The sequence below is a fragment of the Corvus hawaiiensis genome, chromosome 2, assembly GCF_020740725.1.
Source record: "Corvus hawaiiensis isolate bCorHaw1 chromosome 2, bCorHaw1.pri.cur, whole genome shotgun sequence".
NCBI lineage: Eukaryota > Metazoa > Chordata > Aves > Passeriformes > Corvidae > Corvus > Corvus hawaiiensis.
In genome coordinates, this window is record NC_063214.1 from 99,557,373 (window position 1) to 99,581,002 (window position 23,630).

A 23,630-nucleotide genomic window follows, 5' to 3' on the forward strand; every position below is an offset into this window, starting at 1 on the left:
TGGCTGAGTGGTGCTGCTGAGCTGCTTACTTTTCTCTGGATGAAAGTGTGAGGAAAAGAAATATTTTCTGTAATTGGAAGTGAGAGAAGCTAAGCAGTTGGGTCATTTGAATAATAGGGAGGAAAAAAAAGAGACAAAATAGAGAAGAAATGAGGCTACCAGCTGGGTGTGGTTTTTGGGGTTGAATCAGAAAACTGTTATATGTCTATTTCTTCTAGGAAGGGAAATAGAAGAAAATATATCTCTCCTTTCACCAGATGGAAGAGAGAATGAAGAATTACTCAGGAAATGAGAAGCTGAAAATTTCTGAGTAGTCTAGGATGCAGAAGAGAAAAACAGAAAAATATCTTTTCAGAAAGGCTTACAACAAAGTCAGAGAGGAGGATTCCCCCAAGTATCATAGGTCAGTGTTTTTCCACTACTTTCCTCACTATACTGCTTGTTTAGTCCATGTCTGTCAATTAGTTTAATTTAAATAATTCTTAAAATCTGATTAGGCAATTGTCAGGTACAGTTCAGCTGAGATATATAGCTTATATATATATATTTGGTAGAATAAACTAATTACAAATAAAAAGAAGACTTAGTATACAGAGACTTTTAATATATTGACTTAAAAGAAATAGTTTAAATTGTCATACTGTGATTTTCCAAGTGTAAAAATAAAGGTCTTCATTCATCCCAGTGTGTATACATGGAATAAAAGAAGTTTCATTAAAAGGGCTTGACCTAGGACATTAATCCTCATAATTTCAACATTGTAGACCACATAAAAAACAGAAAAAAAATAGCAGGAAACATTTATAAAGCTTCATTAATGAACTGAGACTCATTGTTTTCCCCAGACAGTGAAAAGACTTCTGTGGGATTTGAAAACAAAATGAAAACTGGCAAGGACACCAATCTGAATAACTTTTAGGCAACTTACCTCTTCTGGTAGGTTCATAAAAGTTAGAGCACAAGGAGAAACTTGCTATTTGTGGTAAACAAAAGAGAGATGGCAAAACTGATGCTGTAGGATTGACTTCCCTTTTCAGAGTCTACGCCTCATCATGTTAGGATGACTTCAGGCAAAAGTTGTATTACTCCAGCTGCTGCATTTTACTCCATCCACTCCTGCTGGTTAACAAAAGTTCTATAGAAGTTTATTTAAATGTAGAGTTTGAAGTTACACTGTAGATTGATATGCTAAACAGAAGCAGTTAGAGAACCAATTTTATCTGGCAATTTTTCTGCCAACACCCTTGTAGTTTGAACATTTGGGAAAAGTTTTTGCTCTTTGATGAAAGGAAAATGATGCATTTGTTTTGGGATGACAGGTCAAGGCTCAGTTATTACATATAAATCTCATCCCAGCAATATTTTGGCTTCTGGTATTTTAAGCAAAATTGTCTTGGCTTGAAGTGAATGTTGACCTTATGAGGGATCAAGTCAGCCTTCCTGTTGTTACTTGCAATGAGCACATATTTTCTCTGTCTCTTCATACTCAGGATTTATCTGAGTACCACTGTAATGAGAGGGGGGTGTTGGGGGTCAGAGTTGTGATGCTAAGCCTACAAAAGGTAAAATTTACATGGAGACCCTTGACCATGTTATTAATTTTTCTTTCTTTGTCTAGGAAAGAGTAATCTTACGGGAATTGGTTATTAGAAAAGTGATAAACTTGTTGGCAGTATTCAAACTACATAGTTTCATTGGTTAGTGAGAGTTATAGACACAGTTATAATTTACTTCTGCTTACTACGTCAATTAAGAGAAGTTATGTTGAAATAACAGATGGGGAAAGGTGTATAGGAGCAGTCTGATCTCTAATGCAAGGCCTGCAGGTCATTTGGACTCTTGAGGGAGAGATGGCGGGAAGGCTGCAGCCCTGGTGGAAATTCCTCATTGCAAAATGTTGTAACACACCACGGTACATGTAAAACTACTGGGGCTAAAGTGAATCATAACTTTCTAAACCTGAATGTTCCAGGGAGCAGTGCTAACAGTATGGTGTGTGCCAATAAGGGATTGGAAAAAAACCCTTCATTTCTTCTTCAGGGGGGTAGAATATTTTCCACAGTCTCCTAGATGGCCCTAGTTTAGCTTAGAAGTGTGGTCAAAAAGAAGTAGCATCTTTCAGTTCTAATAAAAAGCAGCTGGTTTTTTCTGCCATTAAGTAGTGATACTAACTTGTAAACATCCACTTGCAGAGACTGCAGAATATAGACTAGTAGACAGAATTTGGACTTCTGATTAATGAGACATATTCTTTGTATCTTTGTGATGGCCATAATTATACTTTGCGGAACACAGGCTACCTCCATTTTTCCTGGAGTAGAAATCCAGAACAGAAGCCTATTAAAGCATGCCACAGCTCCACGTCGTACAAAATTACCATTTCCTGTCCATGGAAACCAAGAAAGAGTACCTTGAATGGCTGAATACCAAAGTTGTATGAAATTTTCCCTGGTTCTTAAATCTAAATGTACCTATATGGAATTGATGGATGACTGAATTCAGCAGCACTATTCTCATCACAAGCATTTCTCACTAGAGAAGCTGTGAAAGAAATCCATATTCAAGACACAAAATGCCAGAAGTTTCTACAACACTGAGTTTTTCCCAGGGACTGTGAACTGGCTCAGGTGCAATAACCCTCCTGAAATCCATAAATCCCAGGTCATTTGTTAAAGAATTGTGTCTCCTAGTCTTGCTAGAGAAAGGGAAAAAGCCCTGTGTGGTTAAAATACCCTGTGTGAGTGAAAGTACAGAAAGCCAGATAGCACTTACTCCTAATAAAGAAAATCAGTCAGTGATGCAAAAGAATCTTTTAATTTTCTGTGGAATGACTTTTTGTGACCTTTAAACAATTTTTGAAGCAAAATTTTTACTGACCATGTCATTGCCATAACTGATAAGCAATGTAAAACCTTGGCTTAAAACAAAGATTTCTTGGGAAACATTAGAAAAAGCAATAAAATATAATGTAAAAAATATTTGAAAAACACAGCATTTCAAAAGCACCCATTAATTAATCCCTGCAGCTTTCTGTGTTTGCTTTTAGAACCAGCAGTTTCCAGTAAGCAATCTATTTTGGGGAAGAGAAATCCCTCTCACGAAGTTTGTGGGCAGAGGCAGCTGTTTGCCTCATTGTCACAACTCAGAAATGAAGTGCGTGGTGGAGCCCTGCCATCTCTTTCAAGCTGCATGAATGAGCAAACACTAGCATGGCTTTGGCACCTGTACAGGATGTATCCCTTCTTGTTCTCGCTTTCAAAATAAAGCCATCTGCAAAAATTCAGTTTCTGAGAGGTACAGGGAATTTAGTGAAAAGTACACCGAATCATGCCGTCAGAAGAGACAATAAAGAACAAAACTGGACTACAAGAAGAAAGTTGAAACATTTCCCAGACACTCTCCCCCAGTTACCTCAGTGGGTAGAAGAAAGATATTTTTTTTTCTGTTTTTTTGCTTGTTTGTTCGGGGTTTTTTCTATCTTTCTGTGGATGTTTGCCAGCATGCCATTTTTCTTTTGACATCTGCATCAGTCAAGTGTCTCTTTCCAGTCTCTTCAAGATTTAAAATGTCTTTTTTATCCTCTGTGCTGAGTAATCCACTCAATTATGTAGCAAGTCAGACCGGGTGGTTTGCTCTCTGTTACTAGTTCATCTTTTGCATTTCTAACTCCCTTGAAGTTATTTACAGCCGGTGTTTTACCTTTGCCATTTTCCTTTTTTTTTCTGCTTAGTTTCTTTAAAGGGTTCTTTTCACTTCATCCTATCTCAAGAAGTCAATCATAATCAAGCTACTGTGAACTGAAGTGTACTTCATCATGAAGTCTCTTTAAGAAGCACCCTTTTCTCCTGTTCTTCAGTCCCAAGTGGCTGTGTCATTGCGGGCCTCATAAGGGTGGTGTTACAGTGCTGGTCAGGCCTTCATCACATAACAAACATTACTCATGGTTAGCTCTTGTGCCTAACTTTTAATATGTGAAGCACTACAGAATTCGGTGTGAAAATTTCACAGGTAAACTATGCCTACACCACAGAGGTACTGAGCACATTATAAAAACAACCGCACCATCATGAGTTTTCCACAGGAAAGTTTGTTTTACTTCAGTTTCTCCTGAGACCCATTTTCTTCTGCTTTTGCTGATACCTGTCACAAGACTGACTTCACTTTGCTTTTTTTTCTAACATACCTCCCGTTAAGCCTTCAGCTTTACTGGTTCTTAACTTTCCTGCTGACAGCCATCACTCCTGCTATTTTCAGGGTTATACTCATTACCTGCCTGTCAACATGTGAAAAGTGCTTGAGTCTTAGCAAGTTATGAGGCTCTCCATCACATATCAATCAAGGAAGTTATGTTTACAGGAAAGTGTCAATGGAAAGAGTACTGAGCTAAAGACAGGGGGGTCTGTGAATGACTTAAATTTAAGAACTGTTTTTCTAAAAAATATCTTTTTTCAACCACTTCTCCCCATGGGGAAAAAAGAAATCCACACTTTGCTGTTTGCTTTGCTTTACAAAGTAGAAGTACCGTGTATATATATTTTTGGTATCTTACAACACACAATTCAGAATTTGTTTGAGGGTGGACAGGGACTGGCAAGGGATGAACTGAGACTCTTGCCTTGTATCACTAGCATTGACAAAGGGAAGAGTTCACATTACATTACACAAATGCACTGCAAGTGTGTGCTTCTTGCTAGTCTGACACTCACCAGGAAAACAATCAGGGAAGCAAATGTAGATTGAAAAGAAGGAAGCATAGAGGTAATGCCAAATGAATAGGGAACAAACTAGGACAGTGTTGTGAATACAGATTATTTCACTGATACTTGTTGGATTTGCTCCCTCAATTTCTTTAAAGGCATTAAAGGAGTGCATTCAACATGTGTATCTCCGGACAATTGGTTCAGCAGGCTTAGATCTTCAGGTTTTTTTTGTGTGGAAACTGCAGTATCAGTTGTTGACAAATCTGTGCTGTTTCTTCTTCTTCTAAAAATTAAGAACAGTTGGACACTGATGTCAGCTCTTGTGCCTTCCTTTTGGCACATGAAACACTACAAAATTTGGTGTGAAATTTTCACAGTTAAACTATGCTTATGCCACAGTATGAGTTCAGCTTCCAGCAGGGCTTTACAGTTTCAATTTGATTTCTCTTTGGTTGATCTTCTAGCAAACTTCACTGTTCTCTCAGTGAACCTGTATCTGCATCATTCACTGCCATTAATCCTAGGACTGCCTATACAGTGAATTTAAATTACTAACTCCTATATGACTGTAGAAGCTATTTACTTTGACCTATATGTTGCATTACAGTTCATTTTAGCTCCTGTGTTACAAAGGCAATCCCTCAGGAAGATTTGGGACTAGATGAGATGTGGAATTTAACCATGCATTTTAAAATGATGAGTTCTCATTGTTGTCTGTGTGAAGGAAAAAATGATCCTTCGTCAACAATACTTGTGTATTTCTGAAAAAAATTGAGGGTTTTTATCTGTGGAGTGCCAAGTCAGTCTGACATGAAGTCGAATACTTGTCTTGGGTTAAGAAAATTTAAGAGGTGGAGGCTCTAAAATGAGTTACCTCCCCTTAGTTTCAACCAATCCCTTTCCACCAATAAGGACAAAAGCAATATGAGCAGAAATAAGTGAAAAAATAACAGTTTACCAACAAGCAAAACAGTGACAAGAAATAACAGTGAATAATCACTAGATGCAAAATTGCTGAATTTCACCAGCTCCCTGAGAACAAAGAGAAACCCAGAATGGTGGGGTAACCTTTTCAATATGGTGGCTGCCATGGGCAACCTCATGTAGGGGGATAACGGGGAGATGGCATCAGCATCCTTCCCTGTTCCCCGCTTCTCTCCCTGGCAGCAGCATTGAGAAAAGCAGCTGACACACTCTGGCAGCAGCTGGAACTCAGTCAGGGGCTAGAACTCGTGGAGGGACTTTGCCTTCCTCATGGCAGGAGATGGCAAGGCAGCCAGGGCAAGGCACAGCAGCTGGCCTGGGGCAACTCGTGGCGTTCTCTCCTTGGCCAGGCACTGCTGGAGAGCAGGAGTGATTTGGTCTGCAGTAGGGCTGCTCTGATCCTTCCTGGCACTGTGCTGTGACTGTGGGCAATCACCCCCAGAATTTGACCCAAGGCAGTCCAAGACCACAGGGCTCATCTTCTCCAAAGCAGGAAAAAAAAGGAGAAAGAGAGAGAGAACCCATAAGGGAATTACCTGCACATGCTGTCTCAGCTCTACGGAAAAAACCCCAAGAGATAAGCGAGGCATGAGACACAAGAGCAAACCAAAGGCAAGAGAGAGACTCTGCCCACATCAGAGACCATGAGGCCAGAGCATGTTCTACTTCTGTGGGCCAGCTTTAAAACCCCTGGCAGCCCCCAGCCTGTTTCAGGATACACCTATGGGTCTTCAAGAGACAGTAACAATTTGGGCACAGACAGATATGGAATACAACAACACTTTGGGTTACCTAGGACAATCCTACAGCATCCTTTGTTTTAGGGAAGAACATAAATGTCTCACAGGAGAGAAGAATCGTGTGTATCTTTCTAGAGCTGCCTATAATTATATATCATACATGTACCCAGGCACACATTAGTACAAAAGCAAAGGAAAAAAGAATGCAGTTATTCGGGTTAATGATTTAGGGGTCAAATCCAAACTAGATGGATAATTTTTTTTGTGAATAATTTATATGTTCTTTTTAAAGATAGTGTTGAACTACTTCACAAAACAGTAGCTGCCTTGCAGTTCCTATTCAGTTGTAAATTTAAATGTAAAATGTAAATGTAAATGTAAAATGCTGTTGTTTCTCAGGTGTATGCACTATTTAATGTTATGGTCTTTCCGTGAATTAGATTTCACAGTTTGAAACACAGCTATTTCAGAATAATAAAATAAAGAACTAACAGAATCAAGACTTGGGGATTTCTAGATGTAGTGGTTTGGTCCAAAATACTCATTACTGTTTATCTTCTGTGAGATAAGAATTAGGAGAAATGCAAAGCAGGCACCAATCTTGAAAGAATATAAAGAAGTTTATTAACAGACCTAAAAGAAGAAAAAAAGAATCATACCACACCTTCAGAACTCTCCTCCTCCCCTCACCTTCCTCCCTTCTCCCACTGACAATGTAAAAAGACAACCCTTGAGATGTTCAGTGTGTTTATCACTTCCATAATAACCTTGTTCAGTCCATTTAGGAAGAGGAGTCTCTCTTGCCCATGCTATGAACACATTATCACAACGAGACAGCTGCCCACTTCCAAATAACTTTGTTCAGTCCATTTAGGAAGAGGAGTCTCTCTGCTCGCATGTGAATCCCTTCCCCCGACTTGCAGCTTTCCCACAACTGCTTTTGAGGGTCCACTCTTGCAGTTTTTAAGGTTGAGCCATTCAGAAACAAAAGTTCTCTTCACCCATCTCTGGGAGCATTTCATCTCTAAGAACAGAGGCCCTTCTCCTTCCCTGGGAGCAAAGGGTCCTCATCATCTTCATCTTTAGGACTATCTCTGGGAGCATCTCTAGGAACTGAGGTTTTCTCCTTTCCCATTTGGGCAAAAGTCCTCATCGCTTCCATCTCTCCCTGTTCAAACTTCTCATGAAATTACAGCTGCGTCAGCATCTGCCTATCTCAGCGCAGGTGCTTTTGCTCACAATTTGAACACTCCACCCCCCATATCTTCATGAAATTACAACGGGATACTCTGATATATCATAGCTTCACAACAGAATTTCAGCTTTAAGCATCTCCTCTCTCTCTTCCCTCAGGTTTTCAGCTCTTCACAGCACTAAAAGGGTTAATCTCACCTAGGCCTTGCAGCTGGAAATGTCGCTTATCGCTGTTGGTCACATGATCTTTGCCGGAGAGCGGACAGCGATGCAGCTTTAGCTGAAATCTTGGCCTTGGCCACAGTGGAGAGTGGGGGAAGCTGAGCCACTCCGGCTGCCCACAGCCCTGCTCTGGGGGGATTCCACGGGTGGAACGGGGCCCATCGGCTCCAGGATGGCCGTGGCCCGGCCCAGCCTGGCCCGAGCAGGGCCTGGGCTGGGCCAGCCAGCCCCCGTGCGGGGCCCGCAGCCACCTGTCCCAGCACCGGAAATGAGACAGAGAGGCTCTGCCTCGGAGTTTCCTATTCTTAAGTGTGGATCACAGAGGCGGTCACAGCTTTAAGTGGCTCAAAGAATTGTCCAAATTCAAACTGGCCAGCTGATAGGTTCTGTCAAGTCACAGAGGAAGCTGTAAGCACCCCTTTGCAAGAACATCACTTCCGGGACTATGCTTGCTAGCCCATGACACTAGATTATGTTTTGGGCACATTTTGCTTTGTAGTTATTTTTATTTAATGGTTATTTTCATCTGGTTTAAACTGTAACCTTTGACCAGTCTCAAATATTTGATAGGAGAAAACAAGCTAGCAAAGAAAAATAATCCCCAAAACTATTTTAAGAAGAGCATTGTCAAATTGAAAGGAAAAATTCTTCATGGTGCTTGTAAGAATTAATCTGATGTTTAAGTTACCAATATTGCTCAAAAGCAGAGAAGGAAACGATGTAAAAATGTCCATAACATTAGAGATGTATGTTTTTCTTAGAGGAAGACCATGAGGATCATTAAAACTGATTAATATGTCTTTATTAGGACATTGCTTAGGTCCAAGGTGGGGTCTCAGGCACAAGGGTGTGAGTGGCCACACCATATATCAATACCTGTTATCAATCACTTCTGTATAGCCTTGGACAACTGGGACTCTGCTGAACAGTGATAAGGGACCTGTATGCAAAGGCACCATTCCTGCTGTGCTGTCTCAATGTACCTGCAGGCTTCAAACCTGCAATGCAACTTTTACACCTGCACTACCCAGCTAGCTGGTATCCCAAATTCGAGCACTATTTGACTGGCTTCAGTTTAAAGCTATTGAATGTACTGTCTTTCTCAAGAAATCTGGATGTCTCCACAGGATCAATATTTTTCATATACAGACACTAAAGTGGACTCCAAAATGTCTCTTTTTCTGGTTTTAACATTTAAACTGCAGTTAAAACTGCATTCCTAATAATCTTTTAATGGGGTGAATTTGTTTTTTTCTGTTGTATCACTAGTGTGTAAGTATGACACTTGCATTTATTAGCTGAGCATACTGAGTTTAGAAAATGTGCACAATATTTGCCAGATTAAGACTAGTAACCATGAAAAAGTTAATTCTGAGCTGGTTCTGAGTCAAAAATATGTTTTAAAAATTATTTACAGAGAAAATTGCAATTCCTTTCATGAAAAATAATGGGACCTTTTGAGAAAAAGATTAACGAATAGTTGGAGTCTTATCTCTTAACATTTATCCTCTAACAAGCGTATCAGAATAGGTTACTTTCCTTCCAAATCCTTGCCTAAATTTTTCTGCAAATGGGTTAGAGCAACACCTCAAATTTCTTCTCTTAGTATTATATTTTCTTTATTAAATATTTCCAGTTTCAAAAATTTTGCCTAATTTTCTTTGATGCAGGCAGTTTCTATAATGTATGTGAGTTGCCTTCCTTCTCTAAGACAGATTTAAATAACCTTGTTAATATTCTGGGTTTGAAACCCATCAACAATTTCTCATTTTTAGGAGATAGTCTCTTAATCATTTTCCTTTGTTTTTTAAAGAAAACTGACCTAATTTTTTAAATCATTTGGGGGAAAAAAAAAAAGCTAAAATTCTTCATTCCTTTTCTCCTGTTTAATGTTATCTGTTTCAGTTTTCTTTTTGGCTCCACGCTTTATCCCTGTCATTTTACAGGGAAAGTAAAAATTGTAGAAACTTTGATTAAAATAAACTGGGGGAATTTCTCTTTTCCCTAGACCTTTTCTGTGGAATTTATAGTAGGGAAGAATGATCCAGCCTTTTCACCAGCTGCCTTTGTTGGGTGTGGGGAAGGGAAGGTCACATCTGGAGGAGCACAGTAATTTTAAATCTCTAAAGCTCAAACACCATGGAAAGATTTTCACTCTATGAGGTTAAATATGCTTAAAGGGCAAAACTCTCAGCTGCTGGCAGAAATCCCTGCTCTGCAGAGATGTGTGGTGAAACAACTATTATCTGCTTTCTATGCATCCAACTGCTCACATTTTCTGCATGTGGCTCATAATCATTTTATCATGAGTTTCTTGAGTGATAGGTCAAGAAAGGCTGACCAGGTTCTGATTTTTGGCTTTGGGGCTATTCCAGTAGCTTTCATCTTGCAGTCCTTTTTTTGAAACTAATTTTCCAGTAGCTTTCACAAAGATGTATCACTGGCATTTTTCTTGGCTGTACTGAGATAATATCAAAATGCAAAACAATAAGCCTGGGTTTTATGCTGTCTAGATACATTATGTTTATAATTATTATGACTTATTCATGGTCAATTAGAATTTTAATATGAACACGTAGCATCTCCCCAGATTGGGTTTGGAATAGAATGCCAAGTACTGGTCTAGACTAAAATTTTACTGGCTCACTTCAAGTCTGTTAGTTAAGTGATATATTTTGCTGATGCAGCTATGCTGGAAGGAGGCCTAGGAGTTCTACTAGGAAAAGGTCCTTTTGCCAGTATAGCTTTTATCCTTTTTTTAAAGCAAAAGCAAAACCTAAGGCAAAAAAAAAAAAAAAAAGAAAAAATCCTTTTCTTACACTTTATTTTAGGTTTTGGCTCCTGTATCTACACTAATAGGGTTTGTGTCCACTCCCTGGGGCATCACAGTCCTGTGTGCTGGTGGAGGCAGACAGTAGACTTGTCTGTAATCTTGTCTGACCTTATTCCCAAAAATTACAGCGTGCGTTGTCACACCTGTTTTAAAAGCCATCTGGGGATGACTCTCCAATAACCTGGTAATTGTATATGGAATGGTTTTACTACAAGGAAAAAGAAGTTTACAATTTTCATCCAAGCCCACAAGAAGTGTCTTATTTAGTTGCAGCTGAGTAGACTGTCCCTTGCTTTTTGCTAAGATGTTACACAGGTGCAGCCCAGCAATTCAGTCTCACTAAACCTCACCTCTATTTTGCTGCTAAGCCCTTTCAACCCCTCCCACCCACTCATTTCAATTTTAATTTGATGCAATTAGAGCTGATTTTACCATTGCTTTAAAGTGTCTAGACAATCCCATGCTCATATAAACGCTCCAACGCTTCACACCACTGCCTGTATTGTCTTACCTTTGTTCAAGTTTTGGCAAACAAATGCTACCCCAGAGCTTTGCTGGGTCAGATTTCATCATTTTGTCTGGTTAGGGCCTAAGCCAAGCAATCTGTACCCACGACAGCAGCTGTTATCCTGCTCGGGTCAAGTAAGGTATGATTTCCTATTTTCCTTAAGCTAAAAAATGTGTATTGAATCAAGACTGGTGAGACAGGTGAGCGCAGGGGTCTGCACAAGGGTCTGTAAGACACCTAGAGCTGTAATCTTAGATCAGTATTGGCTTAATTGTGTGATAAAGACCATACATTTTATTACTTTTTGCATGCATCAGACTAGCATTTTATGCATAAGGTACCTAATAAATAAGTGCTCCTTTAAAAAGATAAATTGGTATTTCCTATTTTAATTCAATTTCAATTTTGAACGGAATTCATCCCTTATTTCTTATTCTTGTCAATGTTTGTTTTCTTTGCGGGGAGGGAAGGGGAGATTTAGATAGTTGAATGTAGTGATGCCATTTCTGAAAATAAGGATAGATGACTTTGCTTTCTGAAAGATTGCCAACAATAACTAGATCAGAGACAGTTCACCCTCTTCTTGAAAGTGATTTATGAGACAGTATTTAATGAGGTCAGATGGCCCTGAAGAAGAGCAAACCCACAGTGAAGCAAAATAAGCAGAAGCAATTGGGAAATCTTAGGAAACAATTTAAGATAGAGAAACTAAAAGCCATGGTGAAAGAAAGGAGCCTTCAGAATAATATTATTGCCTAATTCAGCTCTATTATTTCTTGTATACCACTTCATAATTTCAGTTTCATTTGCCCAGTACCAAATGGGTACCAAATACTGTGTACCAAAAATGCTGTACCAAATACTGCATCTGTAACTGTACTAGCATAGTTTTCCCATATTTGAGCCCCAAACAGTACATAAATTTGTTGCACTATTTATGATTGTAGTAAAAAAAATCTATTATTTTTATGTTATAAAAATAGATCTCTTATTTCTGTTTTGATTTCATATATCTAATTTCCAAGGTTAGTTGGAAATTTTTAGTTTCCCCAGTGTGTATTTGGAATTTTCAGGATGAAATAATGATTTTTGTTCTCCTTTAAATAATTGTTTGCTACTTCTAATATTACAAAAAAAGTAAAATCATACAAGACAAAGGCCAAGATTATAATTTTCCTTCAAATATTTCTAAAATGGAAAGCTTACTCTTCAATCCACCTTTGAACTGGTACTTTTCTTTGAAGACTCTCTCTCAAGCATCTACCACAATAAAAAACGGATACCCTCCACAAATACATCAATAATGAAAAAAAAAGTATTGCTCTATTATGTCATCTGTAAGTTCTGAGTCAGCTCAAATTACATTCTACCAGTTCGTAAAGGGAGTGAATGTGTAGACCCTTTTTGCCAGTTGCCACTGACTCAGCTGCTAGATTTCTGAAGCACAAAGCTAACTTGAAGTAAGATGTAGGTAGAAAAATGCTTTCTAAAGCTATTGTGAGAGAAAAAAGTTCTTTTTTAGAAAAGCCAAGTCTTCATTTCTTTTTGTGTCAGATTAATTTTTTTCCTTTCTTTCATGATATGCTTTAGTGGATCTAATTGTTTCTACTTTTACCGTATGGACTAATTAAGAAAAATAACCAACCTTCCCAGAGAAACGCCAATCCCTTTCCTAATTTTCAATGTATTTTATTATGAAAACTTTCCAAGTCTATAGCTGTCTCCTTCCTTTCATTAGCATTTTTCAAGACACTGAGGAGTTTCAAAGTTGCCATCCTGACTGTATTTACAATTTGACTCATATTCTGCTGTCTTGTTTCTTCTTCCTTGAATACGTATTGAAATTTTTGTCTTCCTAGTGATTATAGGATTTGATTTTTTACAACTTAGAGTTCACTGCTAATTTACACAGACACCATTTTCTAGGGAGATCTTCTTTGAAACTCGTATATATATATATATATATTTTTTTTTTTAAATAAGGTTTACTAAATCAAAGCAAAGACAATTCTGATGAAAATTGTCTGGGACAATTTACATATAGTCTTTTGGTAATTCGTTTTCTATTCATACTACGGACATGTATCAGCTTTAGTCCCACTGGTGTCCTACAGATCAGACCACTGGGATAATCATTCCAATTTACTCCCAACATCTGCTAGCAGCAGAGGCAGATAGATACCATATTAAAGGGATGTCTGTGCTGCTCAGCAAAATAGTGTATAGCTGTAATGGAACTTACTCCTTGATCAGAGGCCATGTGGCCGTGTCATCCTGGCAGCGTGCCTGAGTTACAGAGTCGTGCTGGGAGGCAGAGACCACAGATGACACAGGCAAAAGTTGGTGCAGTCCCAGCCTCTGAGATGTGGAGGGGGAAGGCTGCACAGCATCATGATAACCTGTCCCACACAGAAAAGGGCATAAAAAGGGGTGTGTACCTGATTTGTAGTGGCAGAAATGCAGTGATGGGTTGAGACAGTTTTATTCTTCATAGGGTTTGCAGAGGAAGATGCATGGACTAACTCCACAGCCTATGTATAGCAAAGTCAGTGGTGAGAGCCCTAGATTCTGACAGTGACCAGGAATTTGGGCTGCTGCTGTGGCTGGTTAGTAGATGTTTGGCTGTCCTGTCTCAGCATATGGTGCACCACACTGCTGATGAAAGGGCTGAATGGCTTTTAGTGTCCTCAACCTGCATGGCCTGGTCATAAGACTAAAGCTACCTCATTATTAGTGTGTCCACTGTGTAGATCTGCCATCAGTACGCTCTTAGTCTTCTTGCAAACCACCATCATTTTCTCCTTCCCACCCCAGCAAAGCTTTTTATAAACAGTGAATGAACACCAATATAAAATCAGAGGGAAAACTATAGAGCCTATTAAGAGAAATGGCGAAATACATCACTGAGAGTTCTAACTCTGAAAACACAGTTGCTGCCTTCTCTAATGCTGACCGCAGCAACACTGCTAAGGCTCAAAACAGTCTTGATAAGAAACACACCGTGAATTTTGTTTGCACACATCAGTTGTCTATATTGGGGTCATTCTCTGACCACAGTGGTAGTGTGGTGTCCCACAACAATATTGTGGGTGTCAGATGAGCATTGTCACCTTAGTGAGGTCCTGCAAATCAGGCCACCAAAGTAATTTCCCAGAATTACTAACTACAGCTGGACAGAAGATGCATATATAATGATACTTTGAATTTTTACAGCATTTTTTTCTTTCTGCCTTCAGTTAATATAGTTAATATATTCTAATCCTCTTATTGACCAATGTTTTTCTCCTGCTGTTGATATTTCTCTTCTCTTAATTATTAGTGTTGTCTTTGCAATGCTGAATTATCTTGGCTCATAGACCTTTAGTCTCCAATATACCAGTTTCCTAGGACTTTTTTTTTCTTTTTTATATAAGGTTTGGTAAAGTTTGTCTGAGGCTAATTAAATTTTTCAAAGGCTAGCATACTAAATCAAATGCTACTGTTGTCATTATTCTTGATATTTATACATAAATCACTTCTAAGTATTTCATATATTTATGGACAATATTGAGATAATTTTTACTCTAGGAGATGATCTTTCCATTTGACAGTAAGTAGATGAAACAATTTCAGATGGAAATTAATTTTAGCTGTGGTGATTATGGATTTACGTCTGTAATGACTATCTGATAAAACACATGAAAAGAGGATTTTTCTCATGGAAAAAGGAAATTTCTCTCAGAATTTGCTTCTAAAGACTCTCCTCAGTACATAGACTGGCAAGTGGTGGGTCAATACATCTGCATAGTAGAAACCAACCTGAAAAAGGTAAAACAAGTGCCAATGACCCAAGATTTGCCTAAAGGCTAGAGTTTAGACATACCGTTTTTTATAGTTGACAGGATGCTACACAGAACATTATGGTTGTTTGGAATAGCTTGCTTCCTTTTTACTGTGCTCACCTCCATGTTGCATCACACATGAAGCAGTTGCAAATGTTTTCTAGATCCTTTAAAATGTTATTCAAGAGAGAATTACAGCATTATGGGATGCACATTCTGTAAAAGCCACAGTAGTTAGTCAACACCAGAGGATGTGCTGACCAGTCTGGCCCTGCCCAATCACAACTTCTACATACTGCAGAAGGGATGAAGTTCCTGTGGTGTGCATAAAAAATATGCTGGGGAAAACAGTCTGGGTTATTCCTGTCTCAGGCAAAGGCAAACTGATTAGAGAGATTGCTTTTGCTCAAGAACCTGGGTGCACTTGGTAGATAATGTGAGAGGATTGGGAGGTCAAGCACATGCCTCAAAGGGATTTAATCTTGGTTGAAAATAGCCAGTTAATTAAATCAAGTGAACTCAATGGACCTTTTTGGGAATGGCCCACAGACTAAGGGAATCATATCTGTGCATATATATATATATACATATATATATATATATATATATATATAAAGACAAGAAAGGAGATGAGTTTAACTGGGATATATTGGAAAATATAGGACCTGTACATGAATGGTACTCGCCAACTGGGGTTAAACCATGACACATGATGTGGTTTGTTCTTTCTTTTTTTTTCTTTTCTTTTGCAGCGCACATTCAATAAACGGAGAAAGAATTGGCTCTCCAGCCCATATTTCTTTTAGGCAAATCCTAAGAGACAAAAGGAGAAATCAACAGGAAATCAGGCCTCATTAATTCTGCTCTTCATGGAATTGCTGGGTTTTTAATCACATTTGTTTGGGGAGAAGAAATGGAAATAATAGGAGGAGGTCCTCAACCTTCATCTATTTCCAAGAAAACCATATTGAGACAGAACCATAGTATTGAAGTTTTGGGTTGCATTGTAAGTATTTCAGGGAGTTCTGAATATGTGAAAACAAGATGTTATGAACTTTCCTGATTCGAATACTTCACTGGAACATCTATAATAGTAATAAGCATAATAATTCTGCTTAGCTTAAAAACTTTGAAGCTGAGTAAACCGCTGAATGTCCATTTTGAAATGCACAGCTGATTGTATTTAAAAAATATTATAACATAATAGGTAAAATTACATGAAATAGGACTGAAATTATTATCAAGGCATTTTACTACAGTTAAATAACATGAAAAATGAATAGCATTTTACTACAGAGAAGGTTCTTCTAGAGCTGGTCTCTAGAGAATAATCACATCAGGATAGAAATTACATTCAAGAAGAAAGACACATGCATGTGTGAGGCTCTGTAGGTGTGTATGTGAGTGAGATTAAGAACGGAAGTTAGCATACTGAGAATTTCTTCCCACTATTTTACATCAATGTTAGAAGTATATTTCTTGCCTGTAATGCAGGAATTATGGGATTAACTCACTGCTTTTCTGCTCCTACATTCCCAAAGAAAAATTCAACAAGTTTGGGGTTTTTTGTTGGTTTGTTTCGGGGGTTTTTAATAATAAAAGGAATATGGGATTTAATCTGAATATTAAATTATCAAAACTCCCAATAAGAAATTGAAATTAATGACTAGAAAACAGCTGAAATATGAAAATATTAACTACTCTGAACCAGCTGAGATGAAACTGAGAAAATTTCATGATTTATTATCTCTATAAAATACATAAGTAGGCCTTAAGAATCTGGGCATGGATGTAGTGTTTTTGAAAGCACAGACAGTTATTAGTACTGGTTTAAGCCCAGAAAAATGCAACTTCACACTGTGCAAAAACTTCACACAGGTGTGCGTGTATTTTGGTCCATACCACCTCAGCAAGCATCGCTTTCTCATAAGCTGAAACTGCCAGATAAGCCCAGGTGGATGTTCACTGAGATGTGAACAGTTCTGGTACAAAATGACCATATTCATTTTCAGTTGTGATCCAAGCAAATATCTGGTGAACAGAAACTTTTCAGCATCGCTTTAACTAACAATAGATCACAAGAAAGACCTTAAGGTTATATGAGAGGAACCATTCAACATTAATTTTCTAGAAGTACAATTTAAAAAAGGGAAAAAAGAGTTGTGGTATAGGTCTCAGGCCTTCAAAACAAAACAAAAAAAATCAGTGTCAATACTAATTCGCTTTTGCTGGAGCCTACCCACAGTCTTTGAAAAGTCTCAGCACTGTGCTGCGTTTTGGGGCTCTCATAGGTGAAAATGATATTGTACAATATTTCAGAAAAGGACTGCATATAGTGGAATGTTGCTTCAGAGAAATCCATATTAGTGAAGTTGTGAAACTTTTCTTCTGTATAATTGCATTTCAAATCACAGATGGTTTTAGAAGAATTGCTGACTATGCTGTATTCAGAATGTAATGGTCATATCCTGGACTCCTACGTGTCTGCTCCTCATTATTCACTGCAATTTGAGTTTAAAGTATAAATTCAAACAGATAATTGCACATGTTTTTGCCAATCATTCACTGTGCTTCACTGAAGCAATAGGTTTTCTATTTGACTAATTAAAAAAAAATAAAATCATTAACATCCTTGGTTTTCATCCAAGTCTAGGGAATGGAAAAGGGACCCTCAAGGTCAGTTCCATCATAACTAATTCTCATCTATACTGAAGAGGACTAAATCTGAGACAGTCACCTAGAAGTGAACATTTGTAGGGGGATTCATCTGCCATATTTTTTACATCATCTTTAAGATGGGATAAATTAAGCTCTTACTCTTCAATCAGATGAATTCCATTCCCAAGCTGGACACTGGCTGCCTGTGTACAGGGTTTGGATCGCATGGTATTTAGGAAAAGGGTACGTACCATAGAACTGCTTAGGGAAGCACCTAGTTGACCCTGAATACACCCTGGAGTTGATGTATCTTAATTTTCTGAGTTCTCCTGGACTTACGAAGCAGGGTACCTGTGTCTGTAAGCTTCAGCACCTAATCCCTTCCTCCCTGTCTCTCCTCCCCTAAATGTAAACACCCACATTCTTTCGGCTCACTCCTGTTTGCTGAAAACATGGCTTGTGAGCAGGATCCTAGAGTCATAAAAAAAGTCGCTGTGCTTGCCAAGGGAGATGAAGATTGAAGCAAAATTTTGTCCTAAGTCAAATCTGGGCCCAAGCTTGCATCTCCCATGAGACTGGAGGTTATGATAGGAGTCCCTTGGCAAAGCTGAGCTACTGGTTCAGACAAAAATGTGAGATTAATAAGTGCAGAGGGAGTCTCTAAATGGGAGTTGTCAAAGCCCACTGAAGAGGGCAGCTCAGCTGCCATCTTGGAGGAGCAGCTGCGAGACCAGCACTGGGAAAAGCCCCAACCACTTTACACTTTTTCTGCATAGTGTCTGTCTGGTATTTCGTCTCTATTTTGTTGTGTTTAGGTTTACTTTTTCCCTGCTACAATTGCTGATAATAGGTGAAAATCGATTTTTTTTTTCCAAATATGGGAAACACTATCAGTGCTGCTGGGTTTTGAAAATTAAATGTCAAACCCAAAATATGTAGTGAGCTAGAATACTGGCTTCTCTTGTACCAGTGGCTTTTTATGCAAAGACATGGACACCAGTTGGTAGAACGATTTACTGTTTCACAAAAAGTTGGAACAGTCTGTTTCATATTTAATGAAAAATAGCACCCATGTACTGAAATGAAAATGAACTCTGAAAGCTTTCCAGTGGACATGCAATCAAACAGCAGCACCCATGTACTGAAATGAAAATGAACTCTGAAAGCTTTCCAGTGGACATGCAATCAAACAGCAGGTAGCAGAGAACAAGTGTTCTCCTTGCAAAGTAAATTCAATTCAGATGAAATTAATGTTTCCTCTGGAATTCAAAATATTTAAAGGTGTAAAAGTTTCTTTGCAGGTTTGAAACCTGGTACTTGCCATTACTGACATTCACAGAATTATATTAAAATAATGGGGTTTTTTTCCGGATGGATGGTTAGCCTTTTATCTAAAAGCAGAATAAATATATATATGTATTCTTCTGAATTGTGGTCCAGGAGAATTTATGCTTCAAACAAAGGATCTACTGCAACTGAAACAGGAAATCCCATTCTATTATCTTCAGTCTCCTGCAGATTTTTGAAATATTAGAAACCTGACCCCAACATGGAACAGATCCTCATAGGCTCTGCATGGGGAATGAAGCTGGAAGGAAGTTCCCATGAGTGTTAAACTTCCTTCAGTGTCCAGCTGAACAAAGAACAGAAGAAACTACACACACAATTGTTTCCTAACTGATGTTGATATTGTTAGCTGTACACATACTGGCAGAGGAATAACAGCTGTATTACAACATAGAAGATTTGCTTTAATTTATAGTGACAGTACACTGGAGACCATGCTAGCATGTTGTATATCCCAGCATTGACTAGGCATACCTGCAATAGTACATATTCAGCTAGTTAGATTGAAGCCTGAAAGGAGGTTTTAAAATTAGTTTTGCTACAGCAAACAAGGTGGTATAAAATATAAACTTACATGTGCAACACTGCTGTGCTTCCCACGTCACACTTTGAAAACGAAATTTGGATATTGCTGACAAGACATATCTGTCAAATAGAGAAGCTCCAACTAGATGAGCTTTGTTTGTCCTTCCCACTTGGAATGAGGTAGTGATGTGAGCAGACAGAGGGGTGACCTGGTTAGAAGGGGAAAATTACCAAACAGAAGACACCTGCTGAAGTGCCAACAGAGAAAATGCCTGCCAGTCTGGGAGCTGAGATCCTAGGAATTAGACCTATGAACCAGAAGCATCCTTGAGCATGTGAAGTGCATCTGGGTATCTAGAAACTGATGATATCCTGAGATATCATCAATAAGTGAGAAAACAACAAACTTTCGTTGCAATTTATCATCCAAAAAGGTGAAAAATAGTCTGGAAAAAAAGGAAAACATCCTAAAAATGTAAGATTTCATAAGTGCATTGGTCTGTTCTAACCGCAAGAAAAGAGAAAAAGCCTGGAAAAGTAAAAATTGTTCTGAAGGAATAGAAAACATCATTCTCTATTGGCTGACTCTAGTGAAGAATAAAAATCAACAGCCCTGATTGGCTGATCAAAATGGTGGTGTCCTACATTCTCTTACACCTCTATTGTATATAAATGACTTAATTTTTATTTAAAATGGAGCTTCTCTCATTGAGAACTTCCTGTGCTGCATGTACTTTTCCAAACTCTCCACACAAACTTGAGATCTGGTGTCACACCAGACACAGTTCTGGCTGACCCTAGACTTCATGTCATGGATCATCTTTGAAGTGAGGCTTTGTCTGTAACTGTGTTGGACCCCCTGGACCCAATTCTGAGATCATTTCAGTCTGTCCTCCCATTTCCAGGATGGTTAGGCCATCACCTCTGGGGTCAGTTCGATCACCCCTCTAGGATCCTTTGGCCCCTTTTGGGGACTGTCTAATGCAATTGAAACCAATATTAATATGAACTTGCATATGTATGCATACACATAATTTATCATAAATATATCTGTGGTTATCAATGTTTGCTTCACTCATCATAAGATGCCTCTTAGGCTATGACATGAACTTTATTTCACAGAGTAAAATGTTAATTCCATTCTATTCTGTTCTATAGTATATATAAATAATAGTATCCCTATTACAACAAAAAATAGAAAAATAATTATGAAATACTCTACCTTATACTACACCTACTATATTTAATGCAAGTTTAATAGAAGAACTGAAAATGAAATGGTGGTGTTTTCCTACTACTAATTCAAGTCCCTTTTCTAATATTTAGTCAAGACTATTGACTATGTCAATTCAGTGAATCTTAAAGCCAGCAGAGAGAATATTATCTGCATCATGTAAGTATTGGCTAATCCCTCTGAAAAAAATGCCATTGTATAATACATAATGTTTAATTGCTTCTATCTGTGAGACCACGTACTCTAATTTTTTATTAACTCCTAGCAGACCAGATGCAAAAAAGCATGCGATCAGTAGAGATTTCTGGTAAGGGAATTTTAAATTATTTTATTTTATTTTATTCAGAATATTGAAACCATTTCTTTCCCAAAAGGTGAGAATTTTTAGGCTATTTACATATCTAAACTACCAAATTAAACAGGGCTTAGACAGCTAAGTATTTTCTGCAATCTGATTACTCCCTTCAATTTTAATGTTAGTTAATTTTTTTCATTTCTCTTTCTTACAAAAACTAGTTAATTATTAGTTTGGAGCAAGAGGAAGTCAAGATCAAGCAAATTATGGCTAAACAATATGAAACAAATTATTCTGGTCACTTAATAGCAATTCTAATGTAACGGAATGTTTACTCTCTCACTCAGAGCAGATTACACAATATCATGTGTAATGAATAGTTATAAATTGCCTTTGAGTCTAAGAAAAACTGGAGAGTGTCATTGCTTTGAGTTTGTAATAAAATATTAATTTTGGTTCATGTACAGCTGTTTTGGGGAAGAAAAATTACAACAGTCTTAAGGCCACATTCCTCACTTTCCCCACACTTGGCACAAATGTTGCTGACATTTTAGCAATAATGAGTGTTTGGCAGCATATCTTCAGAAGGATCAAACAATATCTTAAAATGAGAGAAGTTCTCATGACAGATGTCTAACTGAAAGATTTGTCCTGGCTGACAACATATGCATTTATTGTCTTGTTAAATCTAGGCTAATCTACTTAAATCTAAATATTTAAAATGAGAATTTTTGGAGGTCAATCAGGATTTTAAATGATGAATGCTTCTCTGCAATGCTATGTTTTGCAAGAAATCTCTCCCCAGGTCTTCATATCATTTCTACTGCTAGAAGGAAATATTTCTTTTGGAAATGGAAGGTAATTTCCTAAGTCTTCATGTCACTTTTGGCTCCTCAGCTGAATGAACAGATAGATATTGCTGTACAACTTACTTTATCATCAATGATACAAATCACATTGTTGTAAATATTCATAGAATATTTACCACATAGATTAAGAGTGCAACATAACTTTTCCCCAAATAGTGTTCTAGTAGCATTTGTACTGGGAAAAAAAATGCTTTAATGAGGGGTTTCCTGCAGTTCTGACATATAAAAATAATTTAAAACCCCCACAAACCTCTACTTTCTGAATTGGAATGGAGCTGTTTATTTTAAAATTCTGAAGAGAAGAATATAGGGAGACTTGATAGGAATCTGTCTGAAGACATCTGGTGTCCCAGGAGCCATGTTGCAGGAACTAAATTCTATGTTAGAGACACTGAAAGCCCTGAGATATCCTTTTGTGGCCTTTTAATGCTATGCATGAGATCCAGTGGTCCCAGCAGGTCCCAGTAACTAACCAGAGGACTTGGAAGGAATTCAGGCAGAGAACAGATGCAGATGAGGTAATTAGATATTTACATAGAAACTAATCACCGTTATCCTTGTCATAGTGAATATTTAAACATTTTCTGTGAGTAGAACATGATCAGCAAGCAAAGCAGGACTTATCCCAGAATACTTCCATTTTATTGAATCGTGTAGTCCTTGTATGTTTTCAACTGCATACAATATTCTAGATCTGAATACTAATAGCCTAATTCTAGATAGCACTTATCAGATTGATCCCTATCAACAGAGTTGTGGAAAGAAAGAAAAGAAAAGGCAGAGGGGTACATCCCCTGCTCTATGACTTTAGGCCCTTTTTGCAAAGCATTGTTTGGGTGAATGTATTCAGAAAACTTCATTCAAATTTATGGATATTTTTGAGGTGCCTAAATCCACATCTTTTAGTGAATAAAATAGAATGTAAGTAAGTTCCAGCTCAGTATTTATCCTGTCCCCCCAAATATCTGACTCTTCAATATTTCCCTAAATAGATACAAGGACTATCCATCAGGGAGGAGAGAAACAAAGCAGGGAATTGGTGGGAAATCAGAAAGATCAAAGTTGGTTTTATATCTTTTTTTTTGTACAAAAGGTGTCCCATGAATAGGAAATTGAAACCAAGTGATTCAATAGCACTCATTTCAGAGTTGGTTGTGTACACTTATCTAAAAAACTTAAGCATTGTGGAGTCATTCTGGGCAACACCACTTCCACTGTCTTCAGGGATTTCATTATAACTGTAGGCATTTGTATAGTGGATTAGAGGATAATACACTAGGAGATCAAGGAGAAAGATAAAAAAATACGCTTTTGAGGCATTTGTAATACACAAAGGGATTAGGTGTCTTAGTGTTGGTCAAAGTCTGGATAGCATTTTCTCATAACCTGGTGGAAGCTCTGTTTTGTTGTTTTGCTGGAGTCACAGACTTACCACATCACTCAGTATTTCTGTTTATATCAAAGAATCTTTGTAGATCACAAACTCAGACTAGGTGGCACCAAGTGGTTAAAAAAAGCAGGAGTATATATCTTATGGAAGCAGGTGCTGGTATTTAAAGTGTATGATATGGTCTGAGTAGAGCTCCTTGAGAGGAGGAATGCCACATCTGAACCACATCTGCCATACTTGTTTAACCAAGTTTCATGTCCGGAAAGAAATTAAGAAAATGTCAGGTTCAGTTTCTCTTGATCAGGGCTCT

At 38.0% G+C, this 23,630-nt stretch overlaps 1 long non-coding RNA gene across 1 annotated transcript in view; it reads left to right on the forward strand.

The window, feature by feature from the left end:
* The first annotated feature begins 280 nt into the window (after positions 1–280).
* Positions 281–23,630, forward strand: part of LOC125338118 — a 46,519-nt gene continuing 23,169 nt past the window's right edge. Inside the window, exon 1 of the long non-coding RNA XR_007208195.1 lies at positions 281–403. This is a non-coding gene — a long non-coding RNA (uncharacterized LOC125338118). The remainder of the gene's footprint in view (positions 404–23,630) is intronic.